Consider the following 5,629-nt stretch of genomic DNA (forward strand, 5'->3'; position numbering starts at 1 on the left):
TATATATATATATATATATATATATATATTATATATGTTGTCAGTGTTTATTGAGAGAAAACACATAAATGCCCCACGCTGCTCCGGCGGTGGGTTATGGCAAACCCTGCTATACTGTTTCCCTACAACTTTCTCTCACTCTTACTTCCTGTTTCTCTTGTACCTATATTTCAAAGGGCCAGCCTTGTCGCGTCTTTGTCATGATGAATCTACCCGTAAACTGCGTTAAAGGTCACACACGTCTGTGGAGTTCTCAGCCGCTTTCACGTTAATTTCACGACCTTGTTGTTCCATTAATTGGAACCCTCGTCGTCGTAACCGACGGAGTGACACATGTATATATATACATACATACATATATATATATAGTATATATATATTACATACATAATACATACATACATAAATACATATATGTATATATATATATATATATATATATATATATATATATATATATATATATATAGATATAGATATAGATATAGATATCGTTAGATTATGTTCAACAACATACAGAGCATCAACATGAATCTTCTTAAGTGGGAGGCTGGTTAATTACTCAATATCAATACAGTTGTAGTTAATGAGCAAGGCTTTCGCATATTCAGGTTGTTAAAATTAAAATTAGAATTAAGATACACAAATAAATAGAACAAAAACACTTAAATAAATAAATAAATAAATACAACTTGTTTCAAAAATGCAGCCAACTATAAAATCTAATTAAATAAATAGAAACAACGAGAAAATTTCACTGAAAACAGCAGAAAAAAGAACAACAACAACAACACGATAATGCGAAACTACACTCGCCAAATTCATTTCAATAACAAGTATGTAAAGATTAAAAAAACAAAATTTTAATGCATCGACAATGATAAAATATTTTCTCACCTAAAATATGGTCTGAGTATGTAGTGTTAAAGCTACAAATTTTTTTTGTTTCGGTACATTATTAGACACTTTCAGCTTTCATGTAATAATACTATTATTGCCTCCTAACTTTATTTGAAATTGTTGTATCTGTGAAAACCAGTGTAAAACGCAGTTAAACGTCCAAAAGTTTGCCGCTGTAATTTGTACGATAGAACCATTCCAGGAAGCTCGAACGTAGGAGTTCAAGATCAGTTTTCCCAATGGTTGTTTTATCTGTCTTTATATGTTTCACTCACTAGGCTGCGGCCATGCTGGGGACTTTCAGTCGAAATAATCGAGTCCAGTACTTTTATATATTTTGCAAAGCCTGATTCGTATTCTACAGGTTCTTTTGCCGAACTGCTAAGCTATAAGAGGAAAACACACTAGCATCAGTTCCCATGCGTTGGGACTGGACAAACACAGAATCAAAGATACGCGCACACAAATATATATATATATATATATATATTATATATATATATACCCACATACACACACTCACATAATTTATTAATGAAGCGGCAAAGACATCGCAAAAACTGTTACACAGAGTTTAACGTTCCAGTTCGTCGAACGGGAATGTGAAACTCTGAGTAACAGTTTTTGTCATGCCTTTGCAGCTTTATTAATAAAGCATATTAGTCTACCTCCGGTAACCAAGTACTATTTTTCCCAACTTGTTCCACATTTTATGTGCTTACTCTGGTACACACAACACACACACACACACGCGCGCGCGCGCGCGCACACACATATACACACACACACATACACACACACATATATATATATATATATATATATATATATTTCGTTTTGGGATTTGGTTTGCAAGATTCTTTATATGAGTTCGTCTGTTGAAGCATATTCTGTTGTGTCTGGGGAGGGTCATTTTCTTCTTGTGCCTTATAATGTAACACACTCACCGGTAAAATTTCCACTTTTTCTTATATTTATTTTCCTAAAATTTAATTTTAGTTACGTCTTGCAACCTTTTCAATATATATATATATATATATATATATATATATATGTGTGTGTGTGTGTGTGTGTGTGTACATATACATATATATGTCTATATATATGTGTGTATATGTATGTAGGAAGGAAGGAAGGTAGGTAGGTAAGCAAGCAGGTAGGTAGGTACAACGGGCTCTTTCATTTTCCATGTATCAAATCTACTCACGAGCCAATAGGTGGTCCCAGTCTAGAGTAGAAGATATTTGCACAAAATGTCAGACAGTGGGACTGAATCCGTTACTGAGTGGTTGGTTGGAAAGCAAACTTCTTATCACAACAGCCACGCCTGTGCCTATCTGTTTATTTTCTTTGTACATTTTTGATACAATCGTACAGTCTTGTAGTTCGCTGAGTTGACTGAGTTTCGCATGATCGTGATTTTGTCTCTCGAACCTAACGCTGCGTTGATTTATTGAGCAAAACAGTTCCTTTTCCTTTGCATCAGTACTGTAAATGAATAACAACGCAATGGAATGGCATCTCGTTTAGGAGCACTTTTGTGGCTTCGGTCACCTCTAAGTCACGAAAACGGAATAAACGACCTTATGAGTCTGAGTATTCAAGACAGTACTTACTTATATACGTGAACGTTGGGTTGTGAAGCGGTTAACACACAATAAATCTTATTGCTTTATTGCCCGCAAGGGGCTAAACATAGAGGGGACAAAAAAGGACAGACAAATGGTTTAAGTCGATTACATCGACCCCAGTGCGAAACAAGTACTTAATTTATCGACCCCGAAAGGATGAGAGGCAAAGTCGACCTAGGCGGAATTTGAACTCAGAAGGTAGCGGCAGACGATATACCGCTAAGCATTTCGCCCGGCGTTCTAACGTTTCTGCCAGCTCGCGGCTTTAAGTTTCTGCCAGCTTGCCGCCTTGTCACACAATAATTCTATTCACAAAACATTACAACTCTTAATACTCTATCGCGTATCATATAATCAGTTGCCGTAATCCCGTGCATAATAATCTATAAAATCACTTTCTTTTGTATCTAAGACTTCAAAATTTTATGCTGCATTTATTTAGTGAAGTAAAGTGATTGTTAAAGTGCTATGTAAAACTATGTGAAAATCGCTATGTGAAAATCAGCATTTATGTAAAGAATCTGGTTCCACTTATTTTGCTCACCACAGCAGATGTCCCGCAATATGGACGAAAATTTGAAATATAAATGAAAGCAATCTGCCGAGAAATACATGAATGTATTATTTTTTTTATTGATAGGCACACACCTCGCCTGTGTACATAGATATATCTATTTGTATCATATATCACATCTGTGGAAGTATATATGTAGTTTTGCACATACACAAACACTGCCGCCCCTCAATATATATTATATATATATAATATATATATATATATATATAATATATATATTCTAGTGGGGATGGGAGCAAAACACAGACACAAAAACAGACACATAAATATATACATATATACACAACGGGCCTCTTTCAGTTTCCGTCTGTAAAATCCGCTCACAAAGATTTGGTCGGCCCGAAGCTACAGTGCACGCAGCAGGACTTAACCCCGAACCATGTGGGTAGGAAGCAAGCTTCTTACAACACAACCACGTCTGCACCCCTCCCCCCCTCTCTCTCTCTGATATATATATATATTATATATATATATATAATATAATATATATATATAACATATATATATGATATTATATATGTATTGGCATCCTTTCTGTCTCGGGAGACAATGGAGTTGCGCATGAAGTAGTCTAGTCCGGATATATATATATGTTAGTTAGTTAGTTAATTTGGCTCAAAAGCAAATAGCAAGGCCATGTAGGGGGACATGGAGTTAAGTACAGGGTGGTGTTCATGTAAAGAGTTCAGGCCACTTGAGGTCCAGGGAGGCTTTGAACAAAGCGGTCGTCGGCATCTTCACCATCTCGTCTGGCAGCTTGTTCCACGGATCCGCAACCCGGACGGAGAAAGCTCCTCTCCTTCGATTGAGATGAAATCGTCGCAGGTAGAGCTTTTCGGAATGACCCCGCAGCCGACGCTCCGGAGCAGGAGTGAAGAACAGCTCTTTCGAGAGTTACACTTCCGCTTATGATGTTGTGGGCGAGAATGAGATCACACGGCGGCGGCGTTTTCAAGAGAATAAAGGTCGAGCGTCCTCAGCCTTCTTCGTAGGACAAATTTTTGAGACCATGAACCATGCGGGTAGCCAGCCTCTGGACTCTTTCGAGATGCTGTATGTCTTTGAGGAGATAAGGAGAAGAGGCTTGAATCCCATACTCCAATATGGGTCTCACCAGCGTGACATAGAGTGGTAGGAATATGGCTGCTGTGAGCATTCCGAATGACCGTCGAATCAAAAACAGAATTCCGCGTGCTTTGTTGGCAGCATGGACGCACTGGGCCGAAGGCGAAAAGGAGGAATCCACCAAGATACCCAGGTCCTTTACCTGATCGGTCCTCTCCAGCAGCAGACGACCCGGCTCGAAATCAAGTTGAGTTGCAGGAGTAGAGCCGACAGGCAGATGACAGCACTTTGACACGTTCAGACACAGGTCCCAATCGTTAGACCACTTCCAAATTTGGTGGAGGCATCGACGAAGATCCTCTATATACCGCGAGGAGCGACCAGTTTGATATCGTCGGCAAATAGAAGGGTGTGTTGCGTGAGGTCGTCGGGCAAGTCATTTATGAAGACTAAGAACAACAAGGGCCCAAGCACTGAACCTTGAGGCACGCCACTGCTCGCACTGGAGACGTCGGACCGCGAACCATTAACTTGAATTGGAAGGAGCGATCTGAGAGGAAGGCACCAACTATCGTACAATATCCGGATGGATGGAAACTATATGGTGAAGCTTGACAAGTAGTAGGCGGTGGTTTACCGAGTCAAAAGCTTTGGCAAAGTCCAATAAAACGATGTCAACAGCATCACTATCATCGAGGATGCGCGTCACCAATTCTTCATTACTAGTAAGTTGGTCAAGCATGATCTCTTCGGCAAAATATATATATATGTATGTATAGATATATATATTATATATATATATATATATATATATATATATATATATAATATAGATAGATAGATAGATAGATAGATAGATAGATAGATAGATAGATAGATAGATAGATAGATAGATAGATATATGGTGGTTGTCTCTTCCTTATACAGAGTTTGACCACCTCCTGTACCTACACCTTAGCACCATCATGCCATCTGTTGTGGCTTTTTAAACCAGACAATGTTCTGAAAAGACACCCACATAGACTACACCTCCGATTTGGACCACCAGCAGCTGCAGATTAGGTCTGCTCTTTGTGGATTTTAAAATGTCTTTTGAGGCCTCTGTTGGATTTGGAAACATTCTGGCACATACTGCATTCAACATTGTGCAGAGGCATAATGAGCAGAATAGTTGGTGGAGGTTCGTTTTCCATAGGTTCGCAGATGAGATTTGAGGCCAGCAAAAGACAGGTATGGTCTGTCACAGACTGTGCACACACAAAGGTCATTGTCATTCACCTTCTCGATCGTTACATTCTTCCTTCGATCTCTTCTGAGTCTTAGTTTTGTTTTTCTGGCCCCTACAAATATTTTACTCCACTTCACCCTTTTGTTCGCCATGCAACTTGATCGGAAGCAAGGGTTTCTATGTCTTCTGGAACCATTGCAAGTGACTTCATAGTAGTCCTTATGCCGT

This window comes from Octopus sinensis, linkage group LG9, assembly GCF_006345805.1.
Source record: "Octopus sinensis linkage group LG9, ASM634580v1, whole genome shotgun sequence".
NCBI lineage: Eukaryota > Metazoa > Mollusca > Cephalopoda > Octopoda > Octopodidae > Octopus > Octopus sinensis.